At 39.0% G+C, this 22,630-nt stretch overlaps 1 protein-coding gene and 2 non-coding genes across 4 annotated transcripts in view; 1 reads left to right on the forward strand and 2 right to left on the reverse strand.

Annotated features, from left to right (window-relative positions):
- Positions 1-22,630, forward strand: part of cher (filamin protein cher) — a 1,020,924-nt gene that overhangs the window by 633,626 nt on the left and 364,668 nt on the right. The gene's annotated exons all lie outside the window — the stretch shown is intronic.
- LOC138708262 (5S ribosomal RNA) lies at positions 7,747-7,865 on the reverse strand. Its single transcript, XR_011334668.1, has one exon. It is a non-coding gene; the product is annotated as a 5S ribosomal RNA (ribosomal RNA).
- On the reverse strand, positions 20,682-20,800 carry LOC138708263 (5S ribosomal RNA). The gene has a single exon (XR_011334669.1). It is a non-coding gene; the product is annotated as a 5S ribosomal RNA (ribosomal RNA).

The following is a 22,630-nucleotide window of genomic DNA, read 5'->3' on the forward strand; positions in this document are numbered from 1 at the left end:
CTTTAACCTCATCGCTCTCTTATCTCTAGAATCCCGGGGGGTAGAGAACCTGAATTCTCTGTGGTGTGAAACAAAGCAACCCGCAGGAGCAATGACACGTTCAATTGTCCTAATAATAGAAAAAAAATTACACGTCATTTAGTGTATTCAGAACATTTTTACAGGACCGTGTAGGATATTCACTCTCCTGTCGAATAGTTTCGGCGGCTGGTAGGCGATACGCATTAATTAAAATAATACTTGCGTACCTTGTTCAGGACAGTGACTGTGCTACTTTCTTTCTTTCTTTCTTTCTTTCTTTCTTTCTTTCTTTCTTTCTTTCTTTCTTTCCTTTATTTGTAGCTTATTGATGACACCAGATGCCATAACGGAAATGCCGTGATGGTATGTTTGTTTAATATTCAAAATCAAGTGACAGACGCTATTTGACTTTGCGGTGGAGGGGATAGGGACCTGATCTCGGATGTTCCGAGAGATGCCGGCGCACAGTTGTCCAGAACGCAAAACTATGTAAGAAAATCAACTTCATCATAACCGAAGTTTAAGTAATATCTAGGCTTAAACAAAAGCTAGGCATTGTGCACAACAACATACAAAACATCAATATCAGTAAGAGGTGGGACAAAACATGAGTTTTTTTTTTTTTTTTTTTTTTTTTTTTTTTTTTTTTTTTTTTTTTTTTTTTTAAGTCACGCTCTTCAGTTGATTTTTGTTCGTGGGGTCAGTGGCTGTTTTATATTGTTAAACCTTCCCTTATGGAGGTCATAGGACAAGATGTGTACTTTCATTTAATACGCGAAAAGCAATCTATAATACGTTAGCATTCATTTAATTGGCACGTTTACTGAGATTTGTGCAACTAGTTTTTTTTTTTTTTTTTTTTTTTTACGACATATTTAACAGGCTGTGCATTACAAGTAAACCTGAGTTAACTTTCAATTCTTCTACCCACACATTAATCAAATATTAAACTCTATACGGCTTAAAATTTAGCTGCTACATCCTGCAAACTTAGATGTTATATTCATCTCTTGGTGGCGCTTTACGAATTCGACAGCAGCCACTTTTCAGAGTCTGGATGAAGGAGCTTAATTTCTCCAAGAAAAATTCAACACTTCTTGAACATATAATGAACAACTAAATTATGGAGTATATCCATGAATCTAGCATTTTGTTACCAACTGCGAAAAATATGGCAGGCTAGTCATCTTTTAGGAGCATAATTTCTATTAAAACATTAAAAATTATCAGAAACACTAATTTTTCCCTAATTCCCTAATTACACGAGCATAATTCGTTTTTGCATAGATGCGTATAAAATTTCATGGAAATATGTTACATAGGGGAGAAATTATTAACTCTGTATAAATGTAGCCTCTAAACACAAGAAGTAGATTCCCATATAAAAACCATTATCTGAATTTATGCTACCTGTAACTATACTGTGTGAAATATAATGTAAATATTTCAGTTAAGATAGAAATTATTAATTTAGTCTATAAAGCACTTCCGATACAACTCTTCACACAATAATAATAATAATAATAATAATAATAATAATAATAATAATAATTATAGTAATAGTAATAATAATAATAAGAAGAAGAAGAAGAAGAAGAAGAAGAAGAATACACACTCGCCCGAATACAGAAATGTGAAGGGTCAGCAGGACAGAGTATTTGAGAATCATATCATATCATATCATAATATATATTCCTTACATTCATGTTAACAACCCTTAAATGTGCAAAACTTCATATCTCACACTAGTTTATTAAAAAAGGTCGGACTGTAAAGAAAACAACTATCGCAATTTTCATATTTTAAGATTCCCTGCAGTTTATACAATTTCATTTATACCACTTAGGATGTATTCATTAAGGATATGCTAATTTTTAATGAAACACACACACACACACACACACACACATCTATTATACTAAACATAAACCCACAAGAGAAAACAATACTTGTATTAACTGTAAACATTTTTCTTCCTTTCTTTATTTTTAGCAGAATCCTCCATTTCACCCTTTATCTCACTAGATGCGCTTCCCGCAGACATTCTTCATTATATGTTTCACACACCACTTCGTAACACTTGCAGCGGTTGACTTTTGTTTTCTTGTCTTTTTCTCTAGGGTATATTGTACATAGTGCTCGGTATCGGTGCTCGTTCACGTGATATTTTACCTTTGTTTTTCTTGCTAACTCCTGCCAATTTTTCTGATATTTCCCGTAGTTGATTGGTCAAGTACTGCGGATTGATTCCCGGTTATAACAAACACACCTACACTACATTCCAATGATTTCTGACTCGTTACTGCACATTTTAGAAACACTGTACGGAAGCACACGCAGTCTCTCGTAAATCAACAGGTTACAACAGAGACTTACACTTGCAAACGCGTGGGGATTTCAGAAAATTTCTTACTATTTCAGTACCTTTAACTGTACAACAGATTTTGTTTTCTCGAAAAAGAAAGGTCAACGTTACTATTGACAAAAGACAGAAACGTACGATTACAATACCTTTATTTTAAACAATCTTAGAGGTGGTCTGGGAATTCCTAAACTCACCACGCGACTACTTAACCCTAGACAGGTAATCATCACTGTACTCATGTTAAAGGTAAGCATTCGTAATTTTTACTACTCACATTTTAATTAACTGAAATCAACTCAATATCACACATTTAACAACTTTTACACTTTTCGTAGCCATTAGTGTTCATTTAATTTTAAGTTTGTCATAAAGTCTTTACGTTCATGTTATTGTCCTATTTACAATTAGTGCAAACAACAGCGCGATGTTCTCTGCAGAACCCCTTTTTGCAAAGTCCACAAAATGTTGTCATCATTCTCCTCTTCTTTGCAGGACATTTATAGCAAACAGTACGTTCACCATCTGGCTGCATTACCTGGCATTGTTGTTGCACAGCAATGTTCAGATGTTCTTCAATTGTTGCCCGCAGAGATCGGTGTAAAGTAGGACGTGCAAAGCGGTGCTGCATCCACGGTTTTGTCAGCTCTTCACACAATTGGAAAATGAATTGTTTTCTTGATATTGTTTTCTGAGTTCTTCTAACTATAAATTATCCATGAATTTATACTTGCAATATTTAGCATGTTGTAAAATATTGCTAGTGGCCAGCGCCTCGTCTTTCTATTGCAGGAAAGATTGTGGCACATTTGACATAGTGTATCTACACCACCTTTAGTCCCATTGTAAATAATAATAATAATAATAATAATAATAATAATAATAATAAAGGCTTTACATATAACGTGTTGCTTACTGTTGTCATTGCAGTCCACGTCGGTGGGGGTGGGGGGGTTTCTTTCTCCTCCTCCTTCCTCTAAAAAGAGCAGTTACCAGGGTCTAAGGAAGTGAATGCCCTTTTCTTTCTGGGCTCATCCCTACATTTGTCTTAGCTCCTTAGGGAAAACCACGGAAAACCCTCAGGCTTGCGAATAGACTGAATGAATGAGAGGAGAAACTTTAAAGGTACGTGAAAACACGTCCATGCAAGGGAGTTGGGACTGTGAAAAATTGAATATGTGAAATCCAAGACTGTATTTGCCAGGCGAGCAAAGATGAAGAAGAAGAAAGGCTTACGTATGACGTGTGGCTTACTGTTGTCATTGCAGTCCGCGTCGGCCAGCGGTGGGAGGGGGGGGGGGTCAATATACCTGCACATATCAGTTCAAATTATAAAAACCTCTTAATGCTACTGCGGTACTATTCCATTGCCGAACACAATATGAAGAAATTAGCAGATCCCTGAACTGAACTCTTATTACTCTGAAATTACCGCGCAGTACAATTATAGCTATGACGCATTGCAAGCGTTAGTCACCATATCGATTTGCTAAGCAAATTTAATCCCTTTAGAGCATGTCCCCCCCCCCTCCTCCTCCATATCAGCCAACAACATACTGGATGAAGAAGACTCCTGCAAAAGGGACGAATTAAGATTTAATTTTATTTTAATGATAGACTAACATTGCAAAGTTCCAAAATAATTTTTTGCATTCCTTCATTACACTAGTCGTACAAAATTGCGGTCGTATCTCGTACTATCTATACTAATAATAAATCTGTAGCCGAAATTTTTCTGGTAAGTTTCGATTTTCCAAAAGTAATTGGTCCTAACATATATAATTAACCACCCTGAAACCGAAAATCGCATTTTTGAAATTTTTGTTTGTATGTCTGTCTGTATGTTTGTTACCTTTTCACGCGATAATGGCTGAACCGATTTATATGAAAACTGGAATATAAATTAAGTTTGTTGTAACTTAGATTTTAGGCTATATGGCATTCGAAATACATTATTTAAAAGGGGAGTTATAAGGGGGCCTGAATTAAATAAATCGAAATATCTCGCTTATTATTGATATTTGAGAAAAAATGTTACATAACAGATGTTCCTTTAAAAATGATTTCCGTTAAGTTTTATTTTTTTACAACATTTTGATAGGACTGATATTTAATGAGATAAATGAGTTTTAAAATTAAAATAACGCTATCTAAGACGGTGCAATGAATTAAGAACAAATGACTTCGTCTATAAGGGGCCTTGGACAACAACAATCGAAACAGGGGCCTTGGACATCAACAAACAATCGAAAGCTATTAAACATAGCCTACAGGGAATGTTTCTGTGTTTGTATGAAGTAATATCACAAGCTCGTAAATTAACTGATTTGTATAATTAGTTATTATTTCACCATTGGAAACTGTAGTTTCTCTAGATGGACATAATGCTATAATGTTATTACAGTAACGTCTGAGTAAATCGAGGACAGGTAAGATTAAAATAGCTTCTTATGCACAGAAAATTTGATAGGCTATTTTGTACATTCGTTTTCTGTATTTCTTAAAATAATATTTATGTACACGCATTTTAATCTCAGAGAATTAACGAACAACGAGAGTGTATTGATTTAGTATGCAGTAATAGTACTTTAGCTTGGCAATCCATTATTTTAATAATTCATATTTTAACTATGCTCAATTGAATCGTGTTAAAATACATAAAATATATATGCAATAAATGCAGTGCTAAAAAAAAATTGGGTAATATGCGAAGCAGATTATCTTGCGCTGTTGTAAAAGTTGTTCCCTGGATCAGACGTCCTATTTTAATTATGTAATTACTTTATATTTATTTCTAACAGGTGGAGCGGAGCGAACGGGTACGGCTAGCTAACAATAAGTGAGAACTTACAATACAACAACAACAACAACAACAGCTGATAATCTGAAAGGGAACATAGTAATTTGGGGTGAATTAAAATGCAGCTTCCATTCGTTTAAAATTTCTTTAAATTTTAACTAAATATTAATGTAGATATTACCTCTAAAGGTAAATGGGGGCATGTTTCACAACGCTAACAAATTACAAATTAACAATATACAATTAACAACGGAAATATTACATATGCTTGTTAACTGTGTTTCACAATGCAATCTTATTCACTTGTATGTTTTAACGAACTTTACAAAATCGGCGAAACAAACTTACAAATACGCATAATTGGTTGAACAAAATCGCCAACGACAGTTTACAAAAATCACTAAGGATCAGAGGTAAAGTAGCTGTAATTTTAGAACTATCGATGGACATGTTTATATTTTTTTATATATATTTTATTTAGATTTTGCTACATCGGCGACAACGGAGTTTCGCGGCATGCAATTGGTCGAGCATACCAATGCATTAATTAGCCTACGACTTAACTGACGAAAGTTAGCGCGAAATTCATTCAAATAATTGATAAATAATGGATTTGACCCACGTAGTTATATGCAGTTGATAGAGCAGCTAACATGTCCATCCATTAAAATCAACTTCGCTCTCTGCTGGTCCATCAGTATATTTTATTGTTTCATCCATAACCTCGCCAACATTAGGGAACCCAGCAGGAGGAGCATAAAAATCCTTTGCCCGAGTAAGCACATTCGGTGATCAATAACCCGCCTCGAGTTTTTTCAATCTTGTAACAACATCAACTACCATGTGTGAACTTTTGCACACTGTAATCTTATAAATTCCGTTCTTATCTGCTAACGCAGGGAACTGAGAGCTACTATGCAACCAATGCAGTTCTCGCTTTGAGGTTAGGGCACCACTTTTCCCTTTCAGATGTTGCATGTGATGTCCCATATCTTGTAGGAGAGATTACAGCGAAATGGGATTCGGAACGACTTCAGAATACTGCGTAAGTAATGCCGACATTGCATTATTAAGTGATTGGTTTTCGGTGCAAAGTTTTTCTTCTTTAAGTGCGAGTATTTATTAAATACGTTCCTCGTATATAAGAACTAACGCGGTATTCTGAAGTATAGCGCGGGATTCATTCGAAACCTTTCATTAATATTCGTACAATGATACGAACGTGGCCGGAAAATTCTACGTTAGGCCTAAATGCAAAATCTTCGTCTGAGTCGCTAGAACTACTCAATAACATCACAACTGCTTCAGTGTAATTCTTAATGGTACCCTGTTACTATAAAATTGATTTTATACATATGTGTTTATTTTTTTCATTCACAATTAGAAGCTATTTCAACAGGGCTACTGTAGAAAATGTGCTAACTTCACTAGTAAAGTTTAGTTTACACGTTTGTAAAATTACTCCTTCGTTGTGAAACAAACATATCACTTGTAAAGAGCGCAAAATTTCATTCGTAAAGATTTGATTTCCTTTGTACAGTCCACCTTTACAAACAAAGATTGTGAAACAGAAGTTTACAAACAGAGTTCACAATTTCCAAAGATTGTAAACTTTGTGAAACACCCCACTGGTGAATCAGCACGCCGAGCTCGATCGAAATACAACCAGTTACTATTATTTCCCTATCGTTTTTTGACATTTGATTCCGCGTCCTACCCCTTTCATTCGTTACTAACCAACAACGCCAATAGCAGAAGGTAACGCAAAAACAGTCACCGGTTCCCCGATGCATGGCTTTCTCTCTCAATGTCAACTGAGAGTTAAAAATATTCATTATAATATGCACTTTCCACTCACTCCTCAGAATGTCTTCTTTATTTTTATTTATTTATTTATTTATTTATTTTTAAAGATATGTGAGCTACGTACTGTATGTCTGATGTTTTGCCATCGTACATTCAAATATTTATATTCACTGTACAGTACAGCGAACTGTTTATACTTACTGTACATGCTATAACTACTTCTCCCAACTCCGCTATTGCTATATTTCCTAAACTAAACGCTGATATTGAAATAACGCCTGGTCTGATAATGCAGTCTGTTTAAATTTCTACCGACCAAGTTCTGCCCTTCATCATGGGAAAACAACGAGCTTCTTTAAAGGATACAACTACTAGGACAGAGATATTTTCATTATGGAATTTGTACTACCCACTGAAATGTAGTAACTAATGGGATTTTAATTAGCCATATATGTACAGTATATTACATTCTTTACCTAAAATGTCTCTAACTTCTAGGGAGAGCGCGAGGTACGTTCACAATCCCCTGAATACATATTCCCTTCTTCGAGAAAACGCAGAGAAGTGAACCGTCTCATATGAATATGCTACCAGTCATAAGTTTCAATACGGAGCTGCAAGTACTTAAGAATTATCAATTACTCTACAATTATGCAGCGGCGTCATCATCCAAGCTATAGCTGGAATAGGGAAGGGAACATAATATCCCATAAGTCTTATTAGAACACGCTGGAAATAGTGACGTAAAAAAAAAAATCGCCAACGGCACGTGGTGTTCCCAAGCGGTCACCCATCCAAGTACTGACCACGCCCAATGTTGCTTGACTTCGGTGATCGGACGAGAACCGGTATTTTCAACATGGTATGGCCGTTGCCGATGAAACTGCGTAATCTGTAGGCACTTGAGGACGATGGGATTGGGGTGCACTCGATAAAACCTGCACTCGCTCACACACACACGTAAACTGCCTGCTTAGACTCTGTACCTAAATTACCAAGCTCGTTGGATGTCATTGGGATAGATGATAAATCTATCTATCAACGGCAGTTTGGTTACGTTTCAACGTCACACACTGCTGGATTGACACGGGATTAATAAAACAGCTAGTCGGCATTCTAAGTTAAGCCACAGGTGGATTGTTGTTCAACAGCGGAGCCTCCTTTCAACCACATGGTTGTGGAACTGTAGTCGGATTTTCGACATCATTTTCATGCCATACTACGGAACTTCACACAAACTTCAATTCACTTCTTGCACCGGCGGCTACTACGAATGGACTGAAGCTCGCTACTGACTAGGGGGGGGGGGGACATTTGTCTCTTGATGGATTACGTGACAGATATATAAAGTATCAGTCGTATGTTATGAACCCGAGTTTCAATAAAGATAGATTACCCGTATGTCCACAGATTCTCAGTAGTGGCCTGCGGAAGGATTATGACCGCGGTCGACAAGTTACCTTCTAAGTTGTTTTCCCTCAACAATTAATGCTGCCAAGTGAGTAGGAATGACACCGCGCTCTCATATAAGTCGTACGAAACTATTAAGGAAACGAATTTGCCTCGTGGATCCAAGTCTCCCATGGACTGCCTATAATGTATTATCTATCCTAGAAGTGTTATCGGGGTGATTATTTAAATTTTCACTCGGTGGGAAACGCTGTTGTTCTTCATTCATCTACTCTGTTATGAATAACTTGTGGCCCTTAAAAGGGCCGGTTGCTGATTCCCTAGCAAGCACTCCCGCTTACTTGGAACTAGTGTATTTTGTGACGGCCTTGGTCCCTTCACTGACGGCGTGCTTGGCCAGCTCACCGGGTAGCAGGAGACGGACGGCTGTCTGGATCTCCCGACTGGTGATGGTCGACCGCTTGTTGTAATGCGCGAGCCGCGAAGCTTCCGCGGCGATGCGCTCGAAGATGTCGTTAACGAAGCTGTTCATGATGCTCATAGCCTTTGAACTGATTCCCGTGTCTGGGTGAACTTGTTTCAGAACCTTGTAGATGTAAATGGCGTAGCTCTCCTTCCTCTTGCGCTTCTTCTTCTTATCGCCCTTCGAAATATTCTTCTGGGCCTTGCCGGCCTTCTTGGCAGCCTTTCCGGAAGCTTTGGGGGGCATGGTGCTCGTCTGATGATGAGCCCGGAGGGAGAAAAATATTTAAGTCGCAGGGACAATGCCGTACTGCCTTCCCAGTGCGAGCCAATAGAAACAGCGCAAACGTTTGTGACTTTACGATTGGTCCGCTGTCGATTATTGACGTTGGCGTAAAAGTGAAGGTTACCGTCGGGCCCTGCATCATTTTGGGCGAGGCGTCGTTCTTGTAGTTAAACAGCTGCAAGTAGGAGTAGCATCATGTCGGGTCGTGGAAAGGGAGGCAAGGTGAAGGGAAAGTCAAAGTCTCGATCCAGCCGTGCTGGGTTGCAGTTCCCGGTAGGCCGTATCCACCGTCTTTTGCGTAAGGGCAATTACGCAGAGCGAGTTGGTGCCGGTGCGCCAGTCTACCTGGCCGCGGTGATGGAGTACCTGGCGGCCGAAGTTCTCGAGTTGGCTGGCAACGCAGCTCGTGACAACAAGAAGACTAGGATCATTCCTCGTCACTTACAGCTCGCCATTCGCAACGACGAGGAGCTGAACAAACTCCTGTCCGGCGTCACCATCGCCCAGGGTGGTGTGTTGCCCAACATCCAGGCGGTTCTCCTCCCGAAGAAAACCGAGAAGAAGGCTTAAGCCCCTTCTCCGTAAAACGGCCCTTTTAAGGGCCCCACTAACCTCACAAAAGTCAGAAATAGCCAGTATTGTTAATCCTCTCTCACGGCTTCGTAATGTAATTTCATTACGCGTGTCAACTTTCTCTCTCTCTCTATACCGGTGGGCTGATTTAATATCATCATTCTGTAATTTTGTGCTCTGAACGATGTCGTTGTCCCAGGTTCGCACTGAAGTACTTGAAACCGTTGTACATTTACTAGGCTATTGTGTGATAACACATTATACTGATGCATATAGAAAGGTTTCATTATTATTATATAATTTAACACAATACGAGTTAAATTAGATGATGATGCCAAGGTACATAGTTGGCTTCGAAATTTATGTAATATATTTCTATCATATTAGAGTAATGGAGATTATCGTGAAAATAATCACAAGTCCCCTTCTTTGGTGCCCATCGTGGTTTTAGACATATACGTTTGAATATACTAGTTTACTTTACTACATACTACGAATGAAACTAATTTTGAATAAGAAATCGATAACTGGTGAACAACTTACGGCGTTATAATAGAGTTCCTAATGCGTTTGTTTGTTGGTGCACATATTGGCCGCACGCGCAGGAACCCCAATACTGAGATGATGACATGACCTTCTCGTAGGAATCGAAGGCTTTGACAATTTGCGTTCGAATTTCCCCTCTCTCTGTCGTTTCGTTCGAACCGAAATGACGCAAGCTATACGTGGAAGTTGTCTGACAGGACGAAGTCCTGTGTTCTGACATGCGATGTGTACCTCTTCTCCCCAGTGTTTACCACACTGGATTCCTATGACCTAAAAGTTGGCATTGCAAAAACGTGGTGATGTGATGTTCAGTATGTGTCAATCCCCTCGGTTCCTTGTTACGGTCTGGTGAGCATTGCCTACCTGCGTTGTCATATTACCCACCAATTCTTCGGACAGTGATTATTGACTTACAGAAGTTTACAGTAACAGGTAACATAATCCGAGGAGCAAGGCTTCACAGAGGAATCCGGTCTTTCCACTTGATATACCAAGCGTTGGGGTCAGACCCATTTGAAAAACGGAGAGGCATTTCTTACAACGTCTTTTGCTGATACTGAAGTGCCCCTACGAAATAAGTTCTGTTTTCCGCACTGGCCTGTTGAGCTAGTGGTCACACAGTAAAGGTGAATTAAATTAATCTCGACAACTACTGCCCTTTTTAGACGGATTTTATGGCCCTGAAAAGGGCCGTTTTGCCGACGGATTCGGCAGCAGACGTGTGTAGGCAGTCTAACCGCCGAACCCGTAGAGAGTCCTCCCCTGCCTCTTCAAGGCGTATACCACGTCCATGGCCGTGACTGTCTTCCGCTTCGCGTGCTCGGTGTATGTTACAGCGTCACGGATTACGTTCTCCAGAAAGACCTTGAGAACACCTCTCGTCTCCTCGTAGATGAGGCCGGAGATACGCTTTACGCCTCCACGTCGGGCGAGACGACGAATGGCCGGCTTCGTGATGCCCTGAATATTATCTCGGAGAACCTTCCTGTGGCGCTTCGCTCCACCTTTGCCAAGACCCTTGCCTCCCTTGCCGCGTCCAGTCATGTTGCTCGTGTGACGAAGGTTAAAAGTGATCTCGACGGCGGGTCATTTTTTGGTTTATATACTAAAACCCGCGGACCAATCACATTACGGAAGGGGCGTGGCTTCTCAACGGGCGAAGACATAAATACCCCTCTTGGGGGCAGCGGGCGCGACTGTATTGCGTCAACTTGGGTTGCGAGGACGAAGGAGTAAGCGATGGCACGTACGAAGCAAACTGCGCGTAAGTCCACGGGAGGCAAGGCTCCACGAAAGCAGCTGGCAACGAAGGCCGCTAGGAAGAGCGCACCGGCTACTGGAGGCGTGAAGAAACCCCATCGATACCGACCTGGTACAGTTGCTCTTCGCGAGATCCGTCGTTACCAGAAGAGCACCGAGCTCCTCATCCGCAAGCTGCCTTTCCAGCGCTTGGTGCGTGAAATCGCTCAGGATTTCAAAACCGACCTCCGTTTCCAGAGCTCAGCCGTAATGGCCTTGCAGGAGGCAAGCGAGGCATACCTCGTCGGTCTCTTCGAGGATACCAACCTTTGCGCCATCCACGCCAAGCGCGTGACCATTATGCCCAAGGATATTCAGCTGGCTAGGCGCATCCGCGGCGAGAGGGCTTGAATTAACAAAGGTACTCCTGCCCGCAAAAAGGCCCTTTTCAGGGCCACTAGTTATTTCTCGGAAGAGCCGGTTGTACCGTACTCCAGGTCTCGTTCCTACTACCCTCAGTTCAAGGTCACCTCAATAATATAAATGGTTTCTCCCTTTCCATTCCTCACCGTATCAGCATTTTCCCACAGCCTGTTTGACAAATATCGCAATGTATCCTATAGGTTAATAAACAATTTTTTAATAGAACGATGGATAACAAAGTTTCTTAGGAAAATTAAAAAAAAATTTCACAGTTCTATAATATTGCACATTATATATATTTACCAAATTAAGGGTTAACGCCGCCGGGACGAGTGATCCTCCGTCCGACCGATCACAAGCGCCAAGGCTCAAAGTGGTCCAGAAAGCAAATCTAGCTGGACTAAAAATGTGACATATTTCCATGAAACTTCGCACTATAGTCACTACTGTATAAGAGGAGAAACTACCCCTTTATAGACGATGCGTTTTGACAAAAATTAGTGACTTGTCTCATATATAATATATTGTTTTAATGAAACTTTACACAGTACTTACATGTAGCTCGTTTATACTATATTGGATACAAAATGTGATTATGATTGTATAAGAGTAGCTACTTGTCTCCTATCTAACATTTTTTACTTTCACGAAACTATAACTGTGACTCATTATTTTCGATAGTACAGACGTGGTCTGCTTAGGAAAGGACAAGCGGAAGACTGTGACCTTTGTGACCTCGGGTGGGTATTACGATAACATTTATAACCGTCACCCTGATAAGCATCCGAGCAGCTTATTTCACAAAAGGAGTTTGAATACAAACAATTCCTTCAATCTACTACGATTATTACAATAACTGATTTCATTAATCTCCTCTCTTCTTTAGCAAAATATAAATTACCTTCAATTGGTCGATTCAGCAAACTTGTTCATAAAACTTATCGCTATTGCGTCACGTTTCGCAATTTTTCTAAAGTAAAAACAAAAACACGAACAAACGCCTACTCCTTTAACCTCATCGCTCTCTTATCTCTAGAATCCCGGGGGGTAGAGAACCTGAATTCTCTGTGGTGTGAAACAAAGCAACCCGCAGGAGCAATGACACGTTCAATTGTCCTAATAATAGAAAAAAAATTACACGTCATTTAGTGTATTCAGAACATTTTTACAGGACCGTGTAGGATATTCACTCTCCTGTCGAATAGTTTCGGCGGCTGGTAGGCGATACGCATTAATTAAAATAATACTTGCGTACCTTGTTCAGGACAGTGACTGTGCTACTTTCTTTCTTTCTTTCTTTCTTTCTTTCTTTCTTTCTTTCTTTCTTTCTTTCTTTCCTTTATTTGTAGCTTATTGATGACACCAGATGCCATAACGGAAATGCCGTGATGGTATGTTTGTTTAATATTCAAAATCAAGTGACAGACGCTATTTGACTTTGCGGTGGAGGGGATAGGGACCTGATCTCGGATGTTCCGAGAGATGCCGGCGCACAGTTGTCCAGAACGCAAAACTATGTAAGAAAATCAACTTCATCATAACCGAAGTTTAAGTAATATCTAGGCTTAAACAAAAGCTAGGCATTGTGCACAACAACATACAAAACATCAATATCAGTAAGAGGTGGGACAAAACATGAGTTTTTTTTTTTTTTTTTTTTTTTTTTTTTTTTTTTTTTTTTTTTTTTTTTTTAAGTCACGCTCTTCAGTTGATTTTTGTTCGTGGGGTCAGTGGCTGTTTTATATTGTTAAACCTTCCCTTATGGAGGTCATAGGACAAGATGTGTACTTTCATTTAATACGCGAAAAGCAATCTATAATACGTTAGCATTCATTTAATTGGCACGTTTACTGAGATTTGTGCAACTAGTTTTTTTTTTTTTTTTTTTTTTTACGACATATTTAACAGGCTGTGCATTACAAGTAAACCTGAGTTAACTTTCAATTCTTCTACCCACACATTAATCAAATATTAAACTCTATACGGCTTAAAATTTAGCTGCTACATCCTGCAAACTTAGATGTTATATTCATCTCTTGGTGGCGCTTTACGAATTCGACAGCAGCCACTTTTCAGAGTCTGGATGAAGGAGCTTAATTTCTCCAAGAAAAATTCAACACTTCTTGAACATATAATGAACAACTAAATTATGGAGTATATCCATGAATCTAGCATTTTGTTACCAACTGCGAAAAATATGGCAGGCTAGTCATCTTTTAGGAGCATAATTTCTATTAAAACATTAAAAATTATCAGAAACACTAATTTTTCCCTAATTCCCTAATTACACGAGCATAATTCGTTTTTGCATAGATGCGTATAAAATTTCATGGAAATATGTTACATAGGGGAGAAATTATTAACTCTGTATAAATGTAGCCTCTAAACACAAGAAGTAGATTCCCATATAAAAACCATTATCTGAATTTATGCTACCTGTAACTATACTGTGTGAAATATAATGTAAATATTTCAGTTAAGATAGAAATTATTAATTTAGTCTATAAAGCACTTCCGATACAACTCTTCACACAATAATAATAATAATAATAATAATAATAATAATAATAATAATAATAATTATAGTAATAGTAATAATAATAATAAGAAGAAGAAGAAGAAGAAGAAGAAGAAGAATACACACTCGCCCGAATACAGAAATGTGAAGGGTCAGCAGGACAGAGTATTTGAGAATCATATCATATCATATCATAATATATATTCCTTACATTCATGTTAACAACCCTTAAATGTGCAAAACTTCATATCTCACACTAGTTTATTAAAAAAGGTCGGACTGTAAAGAAAACAACTATCGCAATTTTCATATTTTAAGATTCCCTGCAGTTTATACAATTTCATTTATACCACTTAGGATGTATTCATTAAGGATATGCTAATTTTTAATGAAACACACACACACACACACACACACACACACATCTATTATACTAAACATAAACCCACAAGAGAAAACAATACTTGTATTAACTGTAAACATTTTTCTTCCTTTCTTTATTTTTAGCAGAATCCTCCATTTCACCCTTTATCTCACTAGATGCGCTTCCCGCAGACATTCTTCATTATATGTTTCACACACCACTTCGTAACACTTGCAGCGGTTGACTTTTGTTTTCTTGTCTTTTTCTCTAGGGTATATTGTACATAGTGCTCGGTATCGGTGCTCGTTCACGTGATATTTTACCTTTGTTTTTCTTGCTAACTCCTGCCAATTTTTCTGATATTTCCCGTAGTTGATTGGTCAAGTACTGCGGATTGATTCCCGGTTATAACAAACACACCTACACTACATTCCAATGATTTCTGACTCGTTACTGCACATTTTAGAAACACTGTACGGAAGCACACGCAGTCTCTCGTAAATCAACAGGTTACAACAGAGACTTACACTTGCAAACGCGTGGGGATTTCAGAAAATTTCTTACTATTTCAGTACCTTTAACTGTACAACAGATTTTGTTTTCTCGAAAAAGAAAGGTCAACGTTACTATTGACAAAAGACAGAAACGTACGATTACAATACCTTTATTTTAAACAATCTTAGAGGTGGTCTGGGAATTCCTAAACTCACCACGCGACTACTTAACCCTAGACAGGTAATCATCACTGTACTCATGTTAAAGGTAAGCATTCGTAATTTTTACTACTCACATTTTAATTAACTGAAATCAACTCAATATCACACATTTAACAACTTTTACACTTTTCGTAGCCATTAGTGTTCATTTAATTTTAAGTTTGTCATAAAGTCTTTACGTTCATGTTATTGTCCTATTTACAATTAGTGCAAACAACAGCGCGATGTTCTCTGCAGAACCCCTTTTTGCAAAGTCCACAAAATGTTGTCATCATTCTCCTCTTCTTTGCAGGACATTTATAGCAAACAGTACGTTCACCATCTGGCTGCATTACCTGGCATTGTTGTTGCACAGCAATGTTCAGATGTTCTTCAATTGTTGCCCGCAGAGATCGGTGTAAAGTAGGACGTGCAAAGCGGTGCTGCATCCACGGTTTTGTCAGCTCTTCACACAATTGGAAAATGAATTGTTTTCTTGATATTGTTTTCTGAGTTCTTCTAACTATAAATTATCCATGAATTTATACTTGCAATATTTAGCATGTTGTAAAATATTGCTAGTGGCCAGCGCCTCGTCTTTCTATTGCAGGAAAGATTGTGGCACATTTGACATAGTGTATCTACACCACCTTTAGTCCCATTGTATAATAATAATAATAATAATAATAATAATAATAATAAAGGCTTTACATATAACGTGTTGCTTACTGTTGTCATTGCAGTCCACGTCGGTGGGGGTGGGGGGGTTTCTTTCTCCTCCTCCTTCCTCTAAAAAGAGCAGTTACCAGGGTCTAAGGAAGTGAATGCCCTTTTCTTTCTGGGCTCATCCCTACATTTGTCTTAGCTCCTTAGGGAAAACCACGGAAAACCCTCAGGCTTGCGAATAGACTGAATGAATGAGAGGAGAAACTTTAAAGGTACGTGAAAACACGTCCATGCAAGGGAGTTGGGACTGTGAAAAATTGAATATGTGAAATCCAAGACTGTATTTGCCAGGCGAGCAAAGATGAAGAAGAAGAAAGGCTTACGTATGACGTGTGGCTTACTGTTGTCATTGCAGTCCGCGTCGGCCAGCGGTGGGAGGGGGGGGGGGTCAATATACCTGCACATATCAGTTCAAATTATAAAAACCTCTTAATGCTACTGCGGTACTATTCCATTGCCGAACACAATATGAAGAAATTAGCAGATCCCTGAACTGAACTCTTATTACTCTGAAATTACCGCGCAGTACAATTATAGCTATGACGCATTGCAAGCGTTAGTCACCATATCGATTTGCTAAGCAAATTTAATCCCTTTAGAGCATGTCCCCCCCCCCTCCTCCTCCATATCAGCCAACAACATACTGGATGAAGAAGACTCCTGCAAAAGGGACGAATTAAGATTTAATTTTATTTTAATGATAGACTAACATTGCAAAGTTCCAAAATAATTTTTTGCATTCCTTCATTACACTAGTCGTACAAAATTGCGGTCGTATCTCGTACTATCTATACTAATAATAAATCTGTAGCCGAAATTTTTCTGGTAAGTTTCGATTTTCCAAAAGTAATTGGTCCTAACATATATAATTAACCACCCTGAAACCGAAAATCGCATTTTTGAAATTTTTGTTTGTATGTCTGTCTGTATGTTTGTTACCTTTTCACGCGATAATGGCTGAACCGATTTATATGAAAACTGGAATATAAATTAAGTTTGTTGTAACTTAGATTTTAGGCTATATGGCATTCGAAATACATTATTTAAAAGGGGAGTTATAAGGGGGCCTGAATTAAATAAATCGAAATATCTCGCTTATTATTGATATTTGAGAAAAAATGTTACATAACAGATGTTCCTTTAAAAATGATTTCCGTTAAGTTTTATTTTTTTACAACATTTTGATAGGACTGATATTTAATGAGATAAATGAGTTTTAAAATTAAAATAACGCTATCTAAGACGGTGCAATGAATTAAGAACAAATGACTTCGTCTATAAGGGGCCTTGGACAACAACAATCGAAACAGGGGCCTTGGACATCAACAAACAATCGAAAGCTATTAAACATAGCCTACAGGGAATGTTTCTGTGTTTGTATGAAGTAATATCACAAGCTCGTAAATTAACTGATTTGTATAATTAGTTATTATTTCACCATTGGAAACTGTAGTTTCTCTAGATGGACATAATGCTATAATGTTATTACAGTAACGTCTGAGTAAATCGAGGACAGGTAAGATTAAAATAGCTTCTTATGCACAGAAAATTTGATAGGCTATTTTGTACATTCGTTTTCTGTATTTCTTAAAATAATATTTATGTACACGCATTTTAATCTCAGAGAATTAACGAACAACGAGAGTGTATTGATTTAGTATGCAGTAATAGTACTTTAGCTTGGCAATCCATTATTTTAATAATTCATATTTTAACTATGCTCAATTGAATCGTGTTAAAATACATAAAATATATATGCAATAAATGCAGTGCTAAAAAAAAATTGGGTAATATGCGAAGCAGATTATCTTGCGCTGTTGTAAAAGTTGTTCCCTGGATCAGACGTCCTATTTTAATTATGTAATTACTTTATATTTATTTCTAACAGGTGGAGCGGAGCGAACGGGTACGGCTAGCTAACAATAAGTGAGAACTTACAATACAACAACAACAACAACAACAGCTGATAATCTGAAAGGGAACATAGTAATTTGGGGTGAATTAAAATGCAGCTTCCATTCGTTTAAAATTTCTTTAAATTTTAACTAAATATTAATGTAGATATTACCTCTAAAGGTAAATGGGGGCATGTTTCACAACGCTAACAAATTACAAATTAACAATATACAATTAACAACGGAAATATTACATATGCTTGTTAACTGTGTTTCACAATGCAATCTTATTCACTTGTATGTTTTAACGAACTTTACAAAATCGGCGAAACAAACTTACAAATACGCATAATTGGTTGAACAAAATCGCCAACGACAGTTTACAAAAATCACTAAGGATCAGAGGTAAAGTAGCTGTAATTTTAGAACTATCGATGGACATGTTTATATTTTTTTATATATATTTTATTTAGATTTTGCTACATCGGCGACAACGGAGTTTCGCGGCATGCAATTGGTCGAGCATACCAATGCATTAATTAGCCTACGACTTAACTGACGAAAGTTAGCGCGAAATTCATTCAAATAATTGATAAATAATGGATTTGACCCACGTAGTTATATGCAGTTGATAGAGCAGCTAACATGTCCATCCATTAAAATCAACTTCGCTCTCTGCTGGTCCATCAGTATATTTTATTGTTTCATCCATAACCTCGCCAACATTAGGGAACCCAGCAGGAGGAGCATAAAAATCCTTTGCCCGAGTAAGCACATTCGGTGATCAATAACCCGCCTCGAGTTTTTTCAATCTTGTAACAACATCAACTACCATGTGTGAACTTTTGCACACTGTAATCTTATAAATTCCGTTCTTATCTGCTAACGCAGGGAACTGAGAGCTACTATGCAACCAATGCAGTTCTCGCTTTGAGGTTAGGGCACCACTTTTCCCTTTCAGATGTTGCATGTGATGTCCCATATCTTGTAGGAGAGATTACAGCGAAATGGGATTCGGAACGACTTCAGAATACTGCGTAAGTAATGCCGACATTGCATTATTAAGTGATTGGTTTTCGGTGCAAAGTTTTTCTTCTTTAAGTGCGAGTATTTATTAAATACGTTCCTCGTATATAAGAACTAACGCGGTATTCTGAAGTATAGCGCGGGATTCATTCGAAACCTTTCATTAATATTCGTACAATGATACGAACGTGGCCGGAAAATTCTACGTTAGGCCTAAATGCAAAATCTTCGTCTGAGTCGCTAGAACTACTCAATAACATCACAACTGCTTCAGTGTAATTCTTAATGGTACCCTGTTACTATAAAATTGATTTTATACATATGTGTTTATTTTTTTCATTCACAATTAGAAGCTATTTCAACAGGGCTACTGTAGAAAATGTGCTAACTTCACTAGTAAAGTTTAGTTTACACGTTTGTAAAATTACTCCTTCGTTGTGAAACAAACATATCACTTGTAAAGAGCGCAAAATTTCATTCGTAAAGATTTGATTTCCTTTGTACAGTCCACCTTTACAAACAAAGATTGTGAAACAGAAGTTTACAAACAGAGTTCACAATTTCCAAAGATTGTAAACTTTGTGAAACACCCCACTGGTGAATCAGCACGCCGAGCTCGATCGAAATACAACCAGTTACTATTATTTCCCTATCGTTTTTTGACATTTGATTCCGCGTCCTACCCCTTTCATTCGTTACTAACCAACAACGCCAATAGCAGAAGGTAACGCAAAAACAGTCACCGGTTCCCCGATGCATGGCTTTCTCTCTCAATGTCAACTGAGAGTTAAAAATATTCATTATAATATGCACTTTCCACTCACTCCTCAGAATGTCTTCTTTATTTTTATTTATTTATTTATTTATTTATTTTTAAAGATATGTGAGCTACGTACTGTATGTCTGATGTTTTGCCATCGTACATTCAAATATTTATATTCACTGTACAGTACAGCGAACTGTTTATACTTACTGTACATGCTATAACTACTTCTCCCAACTCCGCTATTGCTATATTTCCTAAACTAAACGCTGATATTGAAATAACGCCTGGTCTGATAATGCAGTCTGTTTAAATTTCTACCGACCAAGTTCTGCCCTTCATCATGGGAAAACAACGAGCTTCTTTAAAGGATACAACTACTAGGACAGAGATATTTTCATTATGGAATTTGTACTACCCACTGAAATGTAGTAACTAATGGGATTTTAATTAGCCATATATGTACAGTATATTACATTCTTTACCTAAAATGTCTCTAACTTCTAGGGAGAGCGCGAGGTACGTTCACAATCCCCTGAATACATATTCCCTTCTTCGAGAAAACGCAGAGAAGTGAACCGTCTCATATGAATATGCTACCAGTCATAAGTTTCAATACGGAGCTGCAAGTACTTAAGAATTATCAATTACTCTACAATTATGCAGCGGCGTCATCATCCAAGCTATAGCTGGAATAGGGAAGGGAACATAATATCCCATAAGTCTTATTAGAACACGCTGGAAATAGTGACGTAAAAAAAAAAATCGCCAACGGCACGTGGTGTTCCCAAGCGGTCACCCATCCAAGTACTGACCACGCCCAATGTTGCTTGACTTCGGTGATCGGACGAGAACCGGTATTTTCAACATGGTATGGCCGTTGCCGATGAAACTGCGTAATCTGTAGGCACTTGAGGACGATGGGATTGGGGTGCACTCGATAAAACCTGCACTCGCTCACACACACACGTAAACTGCCTGCTTAGACTCTGTACCTAAATTACCAAGCTCGTTGGATGTCATTGGGATAGATGATAAATCTATCTATCAACGGCAGTTTGGTTACGTTTCAACGTCACACACTGCTGGATTGACACGGGATTAATAAAACAGCTAGTCGGCATTCTAAGTTAAGCCACAGGTGGATTGTTGTTCAACAGCGGAGCCTCCTTTCAACCACATGGTTGTGGAACTGTAGTCGGATTTTCGACATCATTTTCATGCCATACTACGGAACTTCACACAAACTTCAATTCACTTCTTGCACCGGCGGCTACTACGAATGGACTGAAGCTCGCTACTGACTAGGGGGGGGGGGACATTTGTCTCTTGATGGATTACGTGACAGATATATAAAGTATCAGTCGTATGTTATGAACCCGAGTTTCAATAAAGATAGATTACCCGTATGTCCACAGATTCTCAGTAGTGGCCTGCGGAAGGATTATGACCGCGGTCGACAAGTTACCTTCTAAGTTGTTTTCCCTCAACAATTAATGCTGCCAAGTGAGTAGGAATGACACCGCGCTCTCATATAAGTCGTACGAAACTATTAAGGAAACGAATTTGCCTCGTGGATCCAAGTCTCCCATGGACTGCCTATAATGTATTATCTATCCTAGAAGTGTTATCGGGGTGATTATTTAAATTTTCACTCGGTGGGAAACGCTGTTGTTCTTCATTCATCTACTCTGTTATGAATAACTTGTGGCCCTTAAAAGGGCCGGTTGCTGATTCCCTAGCAAGCACTCCCGCTTACTTGGAACTAGTGTATTTTGTGACGGCCTTGGTCCCTTCACTGACGGCGTGCTTGGCCAGCTCACCGGGTAGCAGGAGACGGACGGCTGTCTGGATCTCCCGACTGGTGATGGTCGACCGCTTGTTGTAATGCGCGAGCCGCGAAGCTTCCGCGGCGATGCGCTCGAAGATGTCGTTAACGAAGCTGTTCATGATGCTCATAGCCTTTGAACTGATTCCCGTGTCTGGGTGAACTTGTTTCAGAACCTTGTAGATGTAAATGGCGTAGCTCTCCTTCCTCTTGCGCTTCTTCTTCTTATCGCCCTTCGAAATATTCTTCTGGGCCTTGCCGGCCTTCTTGGCAGCCTTTCCGGAAGCTTTGGGGGGCATGGTGCTCGTCTGATGATGAGCCCGGAGGGAGAAAAATATTTAAGTCGCAGGGACAATGCCGTACTGCCTTCCCAGTGCGAGCCAATAGAAACAGCGCAAACGTTTGTGACTTTACGATTGGTCCGCTGTCGATTATTGACGTTGGCATAAAAGTGAAGGTTACCGTCGGGCCCTGCATCATTTTGGGCGAGGCGTCGTTCTTGTAGTTAAACAGCTGCAAGTAGGAGTAGCATCATGTCGGGTCGTGGAAAGGGAGGCAAGGTGAAGGGAAAGTCAAAGTCTCGATCCAGCCGTGCTGGGTTGCAGTTCCCGGTAGGCCGTATCCACCGTCTTTTGCGTAAGGGCAATTACGCAGAGCGAGTTGGTGCCGGTGCGCCAGTCTACCTGGCCGCGGTGATGGAGTACCTGGCGGCCGAAGTTCTCGAGTTGGCTGGCAACGCAGCTCGTGACAACAAGAAGACTAGGATCATTCCTCGTCACTTACAGCTCGCCATTCGCAACGACGAGGAGCTGAACAAACTCCTGTCCGGCGTCACCATCGCCCAGGGTGGTGTGTTGCCCAACATCCAGGCGGTTCTCCTCCCGAAG

This window comes from Periplaneta americana, chromosome 10 (assembly GCF_040183065.1).
Source record: "Periplaneta americana isolate PAMFEO1 chromosome 10, P.americana_PAMFEO1_priV1, whole genome shotgun sequence".
Classification (NCBI taxonomy): Eukaryota; Metazoa; Arthropoda; class Insecta; order Blattodea; family Blattidae; genus Periplaneta; species Periplaneta americana.